This window comes from Atractosteus spatula, unplaced genomic scaffold (genome assembly GCF_055471065.1).
Source record: "Atractosteus spatula isolate fAtrSpa1 unplaced genomic scaffold, fAtrSpa1.hap1 Scaffold_5, whole genome shotgun sequence".
Classification (NCBI taxonomy): domain Eukaryota; kingdom Metazoa; phylum Chordata; class Actinopteri; order Semionotiformes; family Lepisosteidae; genus Atractosteus; species Atractosteus spatula.
In genome coordinates, this window is record NW_028296879.1 from 309,885 (window position 1) to 325,000 (window position 15,116).

The window sequence follows — 15,116 nt, forward strand, 5'->3', positions numbered from 1 at the left end:
CACACACACACACACACACACACACACACACACACACACACACACACACAAGCCACGCCTGCCTCCCTGGAAAAAGGAGGAAAAAACTAAGTTTTTTGGAGGGAAAACGCACGGGAGCCGAAAAGGGGGCCGGCCTGCTTGCCGAGAGAGTCGAGGCGCGGGAAAGTGCACGGAGGGAGCACGGGAACGGGGAGGGGGAGAGAGAGAGACACAGAGACACACAGATGGACGAGAGACGAGACCGGAGAGGAAGGAGCTCCGGTCCACCTCGCTTGCTTGCTAGCTACGTCTGTCTTTTCACCGCTGAGAGAAGGTAGTGCACCGTTCCCGGAGGCGCTGCAATACCGGGCCGATGCGTGGAGAGGACGGAGCAAGCTCCTGATCCAGCTCCCTGTTCCAAAAATCCGTTTAATATGTGGTCCCCCGATGGGGGACGTATCAGATATTAAACTGATAAGAACAGATACTACACTTGATCTTAGCCAAAAGGCCGAGAAGCGATGCCCGACGCCGGCCTTGGGCGGGCGCGCGGGCGTCCGGCTGGCGCGCAGCGGCGCAGGCCGACGCCTCTGGAGCCCGGTCCGCACGCGGCTGCCGGCCGCCCGGACTCCGCTCTCCCCCTCTCTTGCCTGCCTGCTTGCTCGCCTGCCTGCCCGCCAGTCCCGGGCGGGGGCCCTGCTCTTTGATCTCCTGTCAACGGCCCGACAACGACCGCAGCCGCGGGGGGCGCCAGCCGGCCGGCCTCCTTAGCTTAGGCCCCTCCCACCAGCAGCAGCCGTGCCGAGTGAGCTGCAAGCGAAAGCGGACCGTCGGCACCTGCGGGCAGAGGCAAGGGGCAGCGCTCTCTCGGGAGGGACGGGGACACACACACACCTGCCTGCCTGCCGAAAAAAAGAAAGAAAAGGTGTATATACTAAGTTTTTTGGAGGGAAAACGGCCGGCTGTCGAAAGGGGCCCGCCTGCAAGGACGGGGACACACACACACACACACACACACACACACACACACACACACACACACACACACAAGCCACGCCTGCCTCCCTGGAAAAAGGAGGAAAAAACTAAGTTTTTTGGAGGGAAAACGCACGGGAGCCGAAAAGGGGGCCGGCCTGCTTGCCGAGAGAGTCGAGGCGCGGGAAAGTGCACGGAGGGAGCACGGGAACGGGGAGGGGGAGAGAGAGAGACACAGAGACACACAGATGGACGAGAGACGAGACCGGAGAGGAAGGAGCTCCGGTCCACCTCGCTTGCTTGCTAGCTACGTCTGTCTTTTCACCGCTGAGAGAAGGTAGTGCACCGTTCCCGGAGGCGCTGCAATACCGGGCCGATGCGTGGAGAGGACGGAGCAAGCTCCTGATCCAGCTCCCTGTTCCAAAAATCCGTTTAATATGTGGTCCCCCGATGGGGGACGTATCAGATATTAAACTGATAAGAACAGATACTACACTTGATCTTAGCCAAAAGGCCGAGAAGCGATGCCCGACGCCGGCCTTGGGCGGGCGCGCGGGCGTCCGGCTGGCGCGCAGCGGCGCAGGCCGACGCCTCTGGAGCCCGGTCCGCACGCGGCTGCCGGCCGCCCGGACTCCGCTCTCCCCCTCTCTTGCCTGCCTGCTTGCTCGCCTGCCTGCCCGCCAGTCCCGGGCGGGGGCCCTGCTCTTTGATCTCCTGTCAACGGCCCGACAACGACCGCAGCCGCGGGGGGCGCCAGCCGGCCGGCCTCCTTAGCTTAGGCCCCTCCCACCAGCAGCAGCCGTGCCGAGTGAGCTGCAAGCGAAAGCGGACCGTCGGCACCTGCGGGCAGAGGCAAGGGGCAGCGCTCTCTCGGGAGGGACGGGGACACACACACACCTGCCTGCCTGCCGAAAAAAAGAAAGAAAAGGTGTATATACTAAGTTTTTTGGAGGGAAAACGGCCGGCTGTCGAAAGGGGCCCGCCTGCAAGGACGGGGACACACACACACACACACACACACACACACACACACACACACACACACACACAAGCCACGCCTGCCTCTCTGGAAAAAGGAGGAAAAAACTAAGTTTTTTGGAGGGAAAACGCACGGGAGCCGAAAAGGGGGCCGGCCTGCTTGCCGAGAGAGTCGAGGCGCGGGAAAGTGCACGGAGGGAGCACGGGAACGGGGAGGGGGAGAGAGAGAGACACAGAGACACACAGATGGACGAGAGACGAGACCGGAGAGGAAGGAGCTCCGGTCCACCTCGCTTGCTTGCTAGCTACGTCTGTCTTTTCACCGCTGAGAGAAGGTAGTGCACCGTTCCCGGAGGCGCTGCAATACCGGGCCGATGCGTGGAGAGGACGGAGCAAGCTCCTGATCCAGCTCCCTGTTCCAAAAATCCGTTTAATATGTGGTCCCCCGATGGGGGACGTATCAGATATTAAACTGATAAGAACAGATACTACACTTGATCTTAGCCAAAAGGCCGAGAAGCGATGCCCGACGCCGGCCTTGGGCGGGCGCGCGGGCGTCCGGCTGGCGCGCAGCGGCGCAGGCCGACGCCTCTGGAGCCCGGTCCGCACGCGGCTGCCGGCCGCCCGGACTCCGCTCTCCCCCTCTCTTGCCTGCCTGCTTGCTCGCCTGCCTGCCCGCCAGTCCCGGGCGGGGGCCCTGCTCTTTGATCTCCTGTCAACGGCCCGACAACGACCGCAGCCGCGGGGGGCGCCAGCCGGCCGGCCTCCTTAGCTTAGGCCCCTCCCACCAGCAGCAGCCGTGCCGAGTGAGCTGCAAGCGAAAGCGGACCGTCGGCACCTGCGGGCAGAGGCAAGGGGCAGCGCTCTCTCGGGAGGGACGGGGACACACACACACCTGCCTGCCTGCCGAAAAAAAGAAAGAAAAGGTGTATATACTAAGTTTTTTGGAGGGAAAACGGCCGGCTGTCGAAAGGGGCCCGCCTGCAAGGACGGGGACACACACACACACACACACACACACACACACACACACACACACACACACACACAAGCCACGCCTGCCTCCCTGGAAAAAGGAGGAAAAAACTAAGTTTTTTGGAGGGAAAACGCACGGGAGCCGAAAAGGGGGCCGGCCTGCTTGCCGAGAGAGTCGAGGCGCGGGAAAGTGCACGGAGGGAGCACGGGAACGGGGAGGGGGAGAGAGAGAGACACAGAGACACACAGATGGACGAGAGACGAGACCGGAGAGGAAGGAGCTCCGGTCCACCTCGCTTGCTTGCTAGCTACGTCTGTCTTTTCACCGCTGAGAGAAGGTAGTGCACCGTTCCCGGAGGCGCTGCAATACCGGGCCGATGCGTGGAGAGGACGGAGCAAGCTCCTGATCCAGCTCCCTGTTCCAAAAATCCGTTTAATATGTGGTCCCCCGATGGGGGACGTATCAGATATTAAACTGATAAGAACAGATACTACACTTGATCTTAGCCAAAAGGCCGAGAAGCGATGCCCGACGCCGGCCTTGGGCGGGCGCGCGGGCGTCCGGCTGGCGCGCAGCGGCGCAGGCCGACGCCTCTGGAGCCCGGTCCGCACGCGGCTGCCGGCCGCCCGGACTCCGCTCTCCCCCTCTCTTGCCTGCCTGCTTGCTCGCCTGCCTGCCCGCCAGTCCCGGGCGGGGGCCCTGCTCTTTGATCTCCTGTCAACGGCCCGACAACGACCGCAGCCGCGGGGGGCGCCAGCCGGCCGGCCTCCTTAGCTTAGGCCCCTCCCACCAGCAGCAGCCGTGCCGAGTGAGCTGCAAGCGAAAGCGGACCGTCGGCACCTGCGGGCAGAGGCAAGGGGCAGCGCTCTCTCGGGAGGGACGGGGACACACACACACCTGCCTGCCTGCCGAAAAAAAGAAAGAAAAGGTGTATATACTAAGTTTTTTGGAGGGAAAACGGCCGGCTGTCGAAAGGGGCCCGCCTGCAAGGACGGGGACACACACACACACACACACACACACACACACACACACACACACACACACACACACAAGCCACGCCTGCCTCCCTGGAAAAAGGAGGAAAAAACTAAGTTTTTTGGAGGGAAAACGCACGGGAGCCGAAAAGGGGGCCGGCCTGCTTGCCGAGAGAGTCGAGGCGCGGGAAAGTGCACGGAGGGAGCACGGGAACGGGGAGGGGGAGAGAGAGAGACACAGAGACACACAGATGGACGAGAGACGAGACCGGAGAGGAAGGAGCTCCGGTCCACCTCGCTTGCTTGCTAGCTACGTCTGTCTTTTCACCGCTGAGAGAAGGTAGTGCACCGTTCCCGGAGGCGCTGCAATACCGGGCCGATGCGTGGAGAGGACGGAGCAAGCTCCTGATCCAGCTCCCTGTTCCAAAAATCCGTTTAATATGTGGTCCCCCGATGGGGGACGTATCAGATATTAAACTGATAAGAACAGATACTACACTTGATCTTAGCCAAAAGGCCGAGAAGCGATGCCCGACGCCGGCCTTGGGCGGGCGCGCGGGCGTCCGGCTGGCGCGCAGCGGCGCAGGCCGACGCCTCTGGAGCCCGGTCCGCACGCGGCTGCCGGCCGCCCGGACTCCGCTCTCCCCCTCTCTTGCCTGCCTGCTTGCTCGCCTGCCTGCCCGCCAGTCCCGGGCGGGGGCCCTGCTCTTTGATCTCCTGTCAACGGCCCGACAACGACCGCAGCCGCGGGGGGCGCCAGCCGGCCGGCCTCCTTAGCTTAGGCCCCTCCCACCAGCAGCAGCCGTGCCGAGTGAGCTGCAAGCGAAAGCGGACCGTCGGCACCTGCGGGCAGAGGCAAGGGGCAGCGCTCTCTCGGGAGGGACGGGGACACACACACACCTGCCTGCCTGCCGAAAAAAAGAAAGAAAAGGTGTATATACTAAGTTTTTTGGAGGGAAAACGGCCGGCTGTCGAAAGGGGCCCGCCTGCAAGGACGGGGACACACACACACACACACACACACACACACACACACACACACACACACACACAAGCCACGCCTGCCTCCCTGGAAAAAGGAGGAAAAAACTAAGTTTTTTGGAGGGAAAACGCACGGGAGCCGAAAAGGGGGCCGGCCTGCTTGCCGAGAGAGTCGAGGCGCGGGAAAGTGCACGGAGGGAGCACGGGAACGGGGAGGGGGAGAGAGAGAGACACAGAGACACACAGATGGACGAGAGACGAGACCGGAGAGGAAGGAGCTCCGGTCCACCTCGCTTGCTTGCTAGCTACGTCTGTCTTTTCACCGCTGAGAGAAGGTAGTGCACCGTTCCCGGAGGCGCTGCAATACCGGGCCGATGCGTGGAGAGGACGGAGCAAGCTCCTGATCCAGCTCCCTGTTCCAAAAATCCGTTTAATATGTGGTCCCCCGATGGGGGACGTATCAGATATTAAACTGATAAGAACAGATACTACACTTGATCTTAGCCAAAAGGCCGAGAAGCGATGCCCGACGCCGGCCTTGGGCGGGCGCGCGGGCGTCCGGCTGGCGCGCAGCGGCGCAGGCCGACGCCTCTGGAGCCCGGTCCGCACGCGGCTGCCGGCCGCCCGGACTCCGCTCTCCCCCTCTCTTGCCTGCCTGCTTGCTCGCCTGCCTGCCCGCCAGTCCCGGGCGGGGGCCCTGCTCTTTGATCTCCTGTCAACGGCCCGACAACGACCGCAGCCGCGGGGGGCGCCAGCCGGCCGGCCTCCTTAGCTTAGGCCCCTCCCACCAGCAGCAGCCGTGCCGAGTGAGCTGCAAGCGAAAGCGGACCGTCGGCACCTGCGGGCAGAGGCAAGGGGCAGCGCTCTCTCGGGAGGGACGGGGACACACACACACCTGCCTGCCTGCCGAAAAAAAGAAAGAAAAGGTGTATATACTAAGTTTTTTGGAGGGAAAACGGCCGGCTGTCGAAAGGGGCCCGCCTGCAAGGACGGGGACACACACACACACACACACACACACACACACACACACACACACACACACACACAAGCCACGCCTGCCTCTCTGGAAAAAGGAGGAAAAAACTAAGTTTTTTGGAGGGAAAACGCACGGGAGCCGAAAAGGGGGCCGGCCTGCTTGCCGAGAGAGTCGAGGCGCGGGAAAGTGCACGGAGGGAGCACGGGAACGGGGAGGGGGAGAGAGAGAGACACAGAGACACACAGATGGACGAGAGACGAGACCGGAGAGGAAGGAGCTCCGGTCCACCTCGCTTGCTTGCTAGCTACGTCTGTCTTTTCACCGCTGAGAGAAGGTAGTGCACCGTTCCCGGAGGCGCTGCAATACCGGGCCGATGCGTGGAGAGGACGGAGCAAGCTCCTGATCCAGCTCCCTGTTCCAAAAATCCGTTTAATATGTGGTCCCCCGATGGGGGACGTATCAGATATTAAACTGATAAGAACAGATTTATATTTTTATTAGAAAAAAGTTCGTTAACAAATCATAAAACAGTCCCACACCAACACCCCCCTAATGTCCCGTGCACAAATCCTTCCAGCGCTCTTTTGCTGCGGCAAACCCCCATCTATGAATGTCCCACTGGACCCTCCTGGCCACCTCCTCCTTCACCCTCCGCAGGATCCCAAAAGCAGGCTTCTCCACGCCGTGCTTCACCAGGTCTGTCCGGGCATCCCAGATGAAGGCCTTGACCAGGCTGACCAGTAGCCACAGCAGGAATTTCCGGTTCCGGCCCCGGATGCCGGCGATCCCTCTCAGGACAGACGCTTGCGTGATGGGGGAATCGGGGCTTACCTGTGCAAAGAGGGTCCCGCACGATCTCCACACCCTCTGGGCGAAGGCACACTCCCAGAAGACGTGACCCACCGTCTCTTCGCCCGCGCAGCCGTGTCGCGGGCACAGGCTCTGTCTGGAGAGCCCGTGCGCATGCATGACGGCCCTGACCGTCAGCCGACCCCACACGCAGAGCCAGTTCAGGTCCTTCAGCTTGTTATCCAGCCCCTCCGGCTGGACCCGCTGCCAGATGATCCGGGACACACCCGGGATCGCCGGCCGTTCTTCCGCCTTCACCATCCTGTACATGGTCCTGTGATTCAAACAGTTCGTCCCTTCCTTGATCCCCGGGTGTGCCCGCAGCCACCGCAGTGCGTGGCGGTAGTGCAGCGGGAGCCGCTCTGCTTTGGGGGTCGTGTTGGTCCAGACCGTCAGGTGCCGCATGCTCGCCGCCAGCCAGAGACTGACAAACCGGCTGCACAGGTGGGCCGGGTTGTCGTGCAGGACCGTGCACAGGCTCGCTATGAAGGCGCAGTCCAACTTCGCCGGGAAGTCCAAGATCCCCCGACCCCCATCGGCCAGGGGTCTGTACATATCACACCTCTTCACCCGTTCGTAGGTGTGACCCCAGACGAAGTTGAAGATGCTCCTCACCAGATCTCTCCGCTTCCGGACCGGCAGGGGGTACACTACCGCCAGGTGGAGAAGCAGAGGCAGGACTTCCGCCTTCAGTACCAGCGCCTTCCCGATCCAGGTTAGCGATCGTTGCTGCCACAGGCCTAGCTTCCGGTTGACTTTCCGGAACCCGGCCTCCCAGTTGACACCTCCAGGATCTGTGGAGTGAAAGCTTACCCCCAGGATCTTCAGCGGCCCAGTCGTCCGTGACAGACCGCCAAAGTCCCGCGGCTCGCTCGGCCAGGTCCCGAAGACCTTCACTAAGCTCTTGGCCCTGTTCAGTCGGGCGCCGGTACCTCTTGAGAAATCCTCGACAATGCTGAGCGCCCTCCCCAGGCCGCCTTCAGAGCCCAGGAAGAGCGTGACGTCGTCTGCATATGCCGCGATCTTCGCCATCTGCCCTCCTCCACCTGGCACCAGGATCCCATCCACTCCCGGATCCCTCCTGAGCTGGTCCAGGAGGATCTCTAGGAAAAGCACATACAGCAGGGGCGAGAGAGGACAGCCCTGTCGCACACCACACCGCACTGGAATATGCCCGCCCAACGCTCCGTTGACGCATACCCGGGATGCCACCCCGTTGTACAAGGTCCGGACCCACCTGACAAACCCGTCCGGCAGACCCTTCCTCTTCAGGAGTGCCCACAGAATCTCGTGATGGACCCGGTCAAAGGCCTTGGTCTGGTCGAGGCTCACCAGCAGGAGCGGCAGGCCTCTATCTTCCACCCACGCGATGACGTCGCGGATCAGCTGCAGGGTCCAGCTGATCTTGCGGCCTGCCACACCACACGTCTGGTCAGCCTGCACCAAGGCCGGCATCACTGTTCTCAGGCGGCCGCCCAGCACCCTGGCCAAGATCTTATAGTCAGTGCACAGGAGCTGGATTGGCCGCCAATTCCCCAGGTCTGCCTTGTCACCTCCCTTATGGACGAGGGAGATGACACCGATCTTCATGGTGGCACCGAGCCCATCACGATCCAGCACCTCGTTGAATACCTGCACCAAGAGCGGCTCCAGCTGGTCAAAAAAGGTGAGGTAAAACTCGGTCGGTAGACCGTCTATGCCAGGGACAGTGCCCTTCTTCATCCCCATCAGGGCAGATCGGATCTCTGCCCCTGACACTGCCCCGCCCAGAGCAGCGGGGTCGTCTACCGCCGGCTCCACTCCGTCCAGGAGCCTGCTCCTGATACCGGCGTCGGTCTCCTTCTCAGCAAACAGGGTGCTGTAATATTCTGTGGCACACTCCAACATCCCGGGTATGGAAGTGGCTACAGACCCGTCCGTCCTCCGAACGCCGTCAAAGAAGCCTCGCTCTTGTTGCCTCCTCACGGCGCCGAAGAACTGGGACGAGCAGCTTTCGTCATTCTCCCTCCAGACTCCACGGAGCCTGAAAAGAAAGTCCTTAGCCCACTGCAGCCACTTACCCCTAAGCAGGCTCTTGATGTGGGCGATCTTCTCCCCCTCGTAAGCGCCCCCTTGGTTCAGCTGCGCATACAGTGCCTCGAGCTCCTCCTGGAGCTTGGTGCACTGGCGGTCCTCCAAGCTGCGGCGGATCCTGCAGTACTTCTTCGTCACCACCGCGATGGTGCGCTTACAGGACTCCCACCAGTGCACCGCCGAACTGAAGGCGTCCCTCCTCTCCGCACATGCCCTCAGCACTGTAGCGATCTTCCTCTGGTATCTCGCCTCCTGCAGGACTTGCCTGTTCAGCTTCCAGTATCCGGCCTGGAAACGAGGGTCCTCAACACCAAAGGAAGCCGTCAGCATGTGATGGTCGGAAAACCAAGTAGGGGTCGCTTGCCTGCTTAGGGTCGTCCAGTTCGCCGAAGTGAAGACATAATCCAGCCGCCTGAAGGTCCCCCTTCCGTTGTCCCAGGTGTGATGTGCGACATTCTGAAATCCGTCCCGCAGGCCAAAATCTGCAATCAGAGACCGTAACCCATGGGCACCCTCACCTTGTGAGTCCCCCAGGTCGATGTTAAAATCCCCGCCGATGATCAGCTCTCTGTTTGTGTACAGCAGGGGCTCCAGATCTTTCAGGAAGGAGCCCTGCTGCCGCCGGTCCGCCGGGACATACACACCGATCAGCCGGGTCCGCACCCCGTGCCGGGTCCCGTCGACCACCAGCAGGCGCCCGGGGACCACAGAGCTGACCACCTGTGCCGCAAACCCTGGGGAACCACACAGGATGCCCACGCCAGAGGAGTTCACCCCCCCAACGCTCCACCACGAGGGCCCCTTTGTCCACTCCTTCTGGTAAGCGAGCACATCGTCGTGGTCTTTCAGATGGGTCTCCTGCAAAAAGCAAATATCCAAAAGCCTTTGGGACAAATATCGGAAAACTCCAGCTCGTTTCTCCCGGTTCCGCAGACCCCTCACATTAGCCGTGGCCACTGTGAAGGTCATGGCTGCTCCGGGGGGCTGTCACTCTCCATACCGTCGCTGGAGCTAGAGCTGAGTGGATGCTCTGCCCCTGCTGCACTGACCGAACTGTCGGTGTCTGTCCCCTCGATGTAGGTGACCGAAGGGACTGGGCTCACGCCCACCTCCATGTCAGAGACGGGGTCGGGCCCGGGATCGAGAACAAATCCGGGGCTGGGACCGAGGCCGGGGTCGGGGCCCCGGTCAGGGTGGGGGTCGGGGTCGGGGTCGGGGGGAGGGGGGTCGGGAGAGGGGTTGGGGCTGGAGCCCGGGTCAGGGTCAGGCCGGCGCGAGTACTCGCGGTCCGGGGTGTCGACCTGGCACGTCACCACAGGGCTCCCCTCACCTGAAAGGCACTGCGCCACAGAGAAGGGGCCCCGTGCCATGATTCTGTCTCCCTGCCCAGGGGGGAGGGAGCCTGCGGTGTCCCCCAGCTCCTGGCCGTCCTGCGTTGACGCTGGCGCTGCCCCCTCCTCCATCTCCTCCTGGTCTGCCATCACCTCCCGGTCTGCCATCACCTCCTGCTCTGGCGCCGTCACCAGAGCTGCTACCGTCTCCGGGACGAACTCCGCCTCCCCGTAGTACTCCCTGGATGTCTTCTTCTTCTTGTCGCCCGTCTCCATCTGTCCCTTGCCAGCCTGCGACCGCTTCCTAGGCTTCTTCCTCAACACGGGCATGTGGTGCATCTCCTCCTCCTCCTCACCTGCCCCCCGCGCTGCGGTTGGTCCTGCGTCTGCTCGGGCGGGGGGGGCCTTCACCACATCCGCCCAGCTCCCGACCACCCCGTCTTCGACCCGAGATGGTCCCTCCTGCGGATCGTCGCCGTCCTCCTCATGCTGCCTCCCCTTCCCCTTCCCTTTCCGTCTCGGCCGCACCACCACCGTCCATCCGGCATCCTTCCCGGCTCCCCCAGGGACCGCTCCACCACCATCCTGATGTTCGTCCTCGGTGTCCCCAGCCTCACTGCCGTCCGACTCCGTTTCTCCCACCGCCAGGCCGGATCCGTCATGGACAGCTCTGGCATACTCGGCGTTCCTAAGGAGGCAGTTGCGATACAAATGGCCAGTGTTGCCACACAAGGAACACTCTTTAACGGGGCAGTTCCGGGCCTGATGACCCCGCCGGTGGCACTTCCCACACTCCGCCGCGTTGCACTCGGCCTCCCGGTGCCCGGACTCCCGACACTTCCGACAGAACGGCGGCTGATTCCCGTAGAACAAGTACCCCCTACCTGGACCAATGGCGAAAGTGGCAGGCGGGTGGGCGAAACCGTCCTTACTTCTGTCGTCTGGCCTCAGCTCAACGTGATACTGCCTCTTCCCGGTCCAGACCTTATAGGGGTCCATGATGATACGAGGGGGGTCCAACACGTTGACGTAACGACGGAGGAAGGTCGTGACGTCACTATCGGGAACAAAGGGGTCAAACATGTGCAGAATCACTGACCTTTCATTGTTGCTCTGGAGCCCCAGACACACGTAATTCTCCAGCCTGCCACTTTCCTTAGCCTTCATGATCTTCTCGGAAGCACTGCGATGTCCTTTCTCCTCCACGAACGAGAGATCCATATAGCGCTGCGCCCGATTCCCCTGCAAGCACTTGATATCCGCCACGTCCAAACCCAGGATCCCAAAAAGGATCTCCTCTTCGAAGACGTCCCTCCCCGGCATCTCTCCATCCGGCTTCCAGATGAAGCGGATGGTCTTCCGGATCTTGGGACCCTCCTCAGCCGTCCTCGCCGCCCCGGGATCCGCAGCCATCGTTCCGCAGCCTTTGCGGCTGCCGAAGCAGCCTTCTCACCAAAACCGAAGTCTTCTGGTGTCCAAGCGTCCAATCCAGGAAACGAAAATCCGAAGCGCAGTCCAAGCCAATCCAAAGTCCAAATCCGGCAAATCCAGCAGCGTAGTCTCCTCCAGGCGGTGTCCTCTCCGGTCTTCTCTCCCCGGTCTTTTGGTGTTACCTCAGCCGCGGGCCTGCCACGTACTAAGGATCGCAGCCAAAAGGCCGAGAAGCGATGCCCGACGCCGGCCTTGGGCGGGCGCGCGGGCGTCCGGCTGGCGCGCAGCGGCGCAGGCCGACGCCTCTGGAGCCCGGTCCGCACGCGGCTGCCGGCCGCCCGGACTCCGCTCTCCCCCTCTCTTGCCTGCCTGCTTGCTCGCCTGCCTGCCCGCCAGTCCCGGGCGGGGGCCCTGCTCTTTGATCTCCTGTCAACGGCCCGACAACGACCGCAGCCGCGGGGGGCGCCAGCCGGCCGGCCTCCTTAGCTTAGGCCCCTCCCACCAGCAGCAGCCGTGCCGAGTGAGCTGCAAGCGAAAGCGGACCGTCGGCACCTGCGGGCAGAGGCAAGGGGCAGCGCTCTCTCGGGAGGGACGGGGACACACACACACCTGCCTGCCTGCCGAAAAAAAGAAAGAAAAGGTGTATATACTAAGTTTTTTGGAGGGAAAACGGCCGGCTGTCGAAAGGGGCCCGCCTGCAAGGACGGGGACACACACACACACACACACACACACACACACACACACACACACACACACACACACACAAGCCACGCCTGCCTCCCTGGAAAAAGGAGGAAAAAACTAAGTTTTTTGGAGGGAAAACGCACGGGAGCCGAAAAGGGGGCCGGCCTGCTTGCCGAGAGAGTCGAGGCGCGGGAAAGTGCACGGAGGGAGCACGGGAACGGGGAGGGGGAGAGAGAGAGACACAGAGACACACAGATGGACGAGAGACGAGACCGGAGAGGAAGGAGCTCCGGTCCACCTCGCTTGCTTGCTAGCTACGTCTGTCTTTTCACCGCTGAGAGAAGGTAGTGCACCGTTCCCGGAGGCGCTGCAATACCGGGCCGATGCGTGGAGAGGACGGAGCAAGCTCCTGATCCAGCTCCCTGTTCCAAAAATCCGTTTAATATGTGGTCCCCCGATGGGGGACGTATCAGATATTAAACTGATAAGAACAGATACTACACTTGATCTTAGCCAAAAGGCCGAGAAGCGATGCCCGACGCCGGCCTTGGGCGGGCGCGCGGGCGTCCGGCTGGCGCGCAGCGGCGCAGGCCGACGCCTCTGGAGCCCGGTCCGCACGCGGCTGCCGGCCGCCCGGACTCCGCTCTCCCCCTCTCTTGCCTGCCTGCTTGCTCGCCTGCCTGCCCGCCAGTCCCGGGCGGGGGCCCTGCTCTTTGATCTCCTGTCAACGGCCCGACAACGACCGCAGCCGCGGGGGGCGCCAGCCGGCCGGCCTCCTTAGCTTAGGCCCCTCCCACCAGCAGCAGCCGTGCCGAGTGAGCTGCAAGCGAAAGCGGACCGTCGGCACCTGCGGGCAGAGGCAAGGGGCAGCGCTCTCTCGGGAGGGACGGGGACACACACACACCTGCCTGCCTGCCGAAAAAAAGAAAGAAAAGGTGTATATACTAAGTTTTTTGGAGGGAAAACGGCCGGCTGTCGAAAGGGGCCCGCCTGCAAGGACGGGGACACACACACACACACACACACACACACACACACACACACACACACACACACACACAAGCCACGCCTGCCTCCCTGGAAAAAGGAGGAAAAAACTAAGTTTTTTGGAGGGAAAACGCACGGGAGCCGAAAAGGGGGCCGGCCTGCTTGCCGAGAGAGTCGAGGCGCGGGAAAGTGCACGGAGGGAGCACGGGAACGGGGAGGGGGAGAGAGAGAGACACAGAGACACACAGATGGACGAGAGACGAGACCGGAGAGGAAGGAGCTCCGGTCCACCTCGCTTGCTTGCTAGCTACGTCTGTCTTTTCACCGCTGAGAGAAGGTAGTGCACCGTTCCCGGAGGCGCTGCAATACCGGGCCGATGCGTGGAGAGGACGGAGCAAGCTCCTGATCCAGCTCCCTGTTCCAAAAATCCGTTTAATATGTGGTCCCCCGATGGGGGACGTATCAGATATTAAACTGATAAGAACAGATACTACACTTGATCTTAGCCAAAAGGCCGAGAAGCGATGCCCGACGCCGGCCTTGGGCGGGCGCGCGGGCGTCCGGCTGGCGCGCAGCGGCGCAGGCCGACGCCTCTGGAGCCCGGTCCGCACGCGGCTGCCGGCCGCCCGGACTCCGCTCTCCCCCTCTCTTGCCTGCCTGCTTGCTCGCCTGCCTGCCCGCCAGTCCCGGGCGGGGGCCCTGCTCTTTGATCTCCTGTCAACGGCCCGACAACGACCGCAGCCGCGGGGGGCGCCAGCCGGCCGGCCTCCTTAGCTTAGGCCCCTCCCACCAGCAGCAGCCGTGCCGAGTGAGCTGCAAGCGAAAGCGGACCGTCGGCACCTGCGGGCAGAGGCAAGGGGCAGCGCTCTCTCGGGAGGGACGGGGACACACACACACCTGCCTGCCTGCCGAAAAAAAGAAAGAAAAGGTGTATATACTAAGTTTTTTGGAGGGAAAACGGCCGGCTGTCGAAAGGGGCCCGCCTGCAAGGACGGGGACACACACACACACACACACACACACACACACACACACACACACACACACACACAAGCCACGCCTGCCTCTCTGGAAAAAGGAGGAAAAAACTAAGTTTTTTGGAGGGAAAACGCACGGGAGCCGAAAAGGGGGCCGGCCTGCTTGCCGAGAGAGTCGAGGCGCGGGAAAGTGCACGGAGGGAGCACGGGAACGGGGAGGGGGAGAGAGAGAGACACAGAGACACACAGATGGACGAGAGACGAGACCGGAGAGGAAGGAGCTCCGGTCCACCTCGCTTGCTTGCTAGCTACGTCTGTCTTTTCACCGCTGAGAGAAGGTAGTGCACCGTTCCCGGAGGCGCTGCAATACCGGGCCGATGCGTGGAGAGGACGGAGCAAGCTCCTGATCCAGCTCCCTGTTCCAAAAATCCGTTTAATATGTGGTCCCCCGATGGGGGACGTATCAGATATTAAACTGATAAGAACAGATACTACACTTGATCTTAGCCAAAAGGCCGAGAAGCGATGCCCGACGCCGGCCTTGGGCGGGCGCGCGGGCGTCCGGCTGGCGCGCAGCGGCGCAGGCCGACGCCTCTGGAGCCCGGTCCGCACGCGGCTGCCGGCCGCCCGGACTCCGCTCTCCCCCTCTCTTGCCTGCCTGCTTGCTCGCCTGCCTGCCCGCCAGTCCCGGGCGGGGGCCCTGCTCTTTGATCTCCTGTCAACGGCCCGACAACGACCGCAGCCGCGGGGGGCGCCAGCCGGCCGGCCTCCTTAGCTTAGGCCCCTCCCACCAGCAGCAGCCGTGCCGAGTGAGCTGCAAGCGAAAGCGGACCGTCGGCACCTGCGGGCAGAGGCAAGGGGCAGCGCTCTCTCGGGAGGGACGGGGACACACACACACCTGCCTGCCTGCCGAAAAAAAGAAAGAAAAGGTGTATA

At 62.4% G+C, this 15,116-nt stretch overlaps 10 non-coding genes across 10 annotated transcripts; all 10 read right to left on the minus strand.

The window, feature by feature from the left end:
• Positions 1–311: 311 nt before the first annotated feature.
• On the minus strand, positions 312–502 carry LOC148806520 (U2 spliceosomal RNA). The gene has a single exon (XR_016089329.1). It is a non-coding gene; the product is annotated as a U2 spliceosomal RNA (small nuclear RNA).
• A 787-nt stretch (positions 503–1,289) lies between these two features.
• On the minus strand, positions 1,290–1,480 carry LOC148806521 (U2 spliceosomal RNA). Its single transcript, XR_016089330.1, has one exon. It is a non-coding gene; the product is annotated as a U2 spliceosomal RNA (small nuclear RNA).
• Positions 1,481–2,265: 785 nt separating this feature from the next.
• Positions 2,266–2,456, minus strand: LOC148806522 (U2 spliceosomal RNA). The gene has a single exon (XR_016089331.1). It is a non-coding gene; the product is annotated as a U2 spliceosomal RNA (small nuclear RNA).
• A 787-nt stretch (positions 2,457–3,243) lies between these two features.
• LOC148806523 (U2 spliceosomal RNA) lies at positions 3,244–3,434 on the minus strand. Its single transcript, XR_016089332.1, has one exon. It is a non-coding gene; the product is annotated as a U2 spliceosomal RNA (small nuclear RNA).
• Positions 3,435–4,223: 789 nt separating this feature from the next.
• On the minus strand, positions 4,224–4,414 carry LOC148806524 (U2 spliceosomal RNA). Its single transcript, XR_016089333.1, has one exon. It is a non-coding gene; the product is annotated as a U2 spliceosomal RNA (small nuclear RNA).
• A 785-nt stretch (positions 4,415–5,199) lies between these two features.
• On the minus strand, positions 5,200–5,390 carry LOC148806525 (U2 spliceosomal RNA). Its single transcript, XR_016089334.1, has one exon. It is a non-coding gene; the product is annotated as a U2 spliceosomal RNA (small nuclear RNA).
• A 787-nt stretch (positions 5,391–6,177) lies between these two features.
• LOC148806526 (U2 spliceosomal RNA) lies at positions 6,178–6,366 on the minus strand. Its single transcript, XR_016089558.1, has one exon. It is a non-coding gene; the product is annotated as a U2 spliceosomal RNA (small nuclear RNA).
• Positions 6,367–12,558: 6,192 nt separating this feature from the next.
• Positions 12,559–12,749, minus strand: LOC148806527 (U2 spliceosomal RNA). The gene has a single exon (XR_016089335.1). It is a non-coding gene; the product is annotated as a U2 spliceosomal RNA (small nuclear RNA).
• A 789-nt stretch (positions 12,750–13,538) lies between these two features.
• LOC148806528 (U2 spliceosomal RNA) lies at positions 13,539–13,729 on the minus strand. The gene has a single exon (XR_016089337.1). It is a non-coding gene; the product is annotated as a U2 spliceosomal RNA (small nuclear RNA).
• Positions 13,730–14,516: 787 nt separating this feature from the next.
• On the minus strand, positions 14,517–14,707 carry LOC148806529 (U2 spliceosomal RNA). Its single transcript, XR_016089338.1, has one exon. It is a non-coding gene; the product is annotated as a U2 spliceosomal RNA (small nuclear RNA).
• Positions 14,708–15,116: the final 409 nt, after the last annotated feature.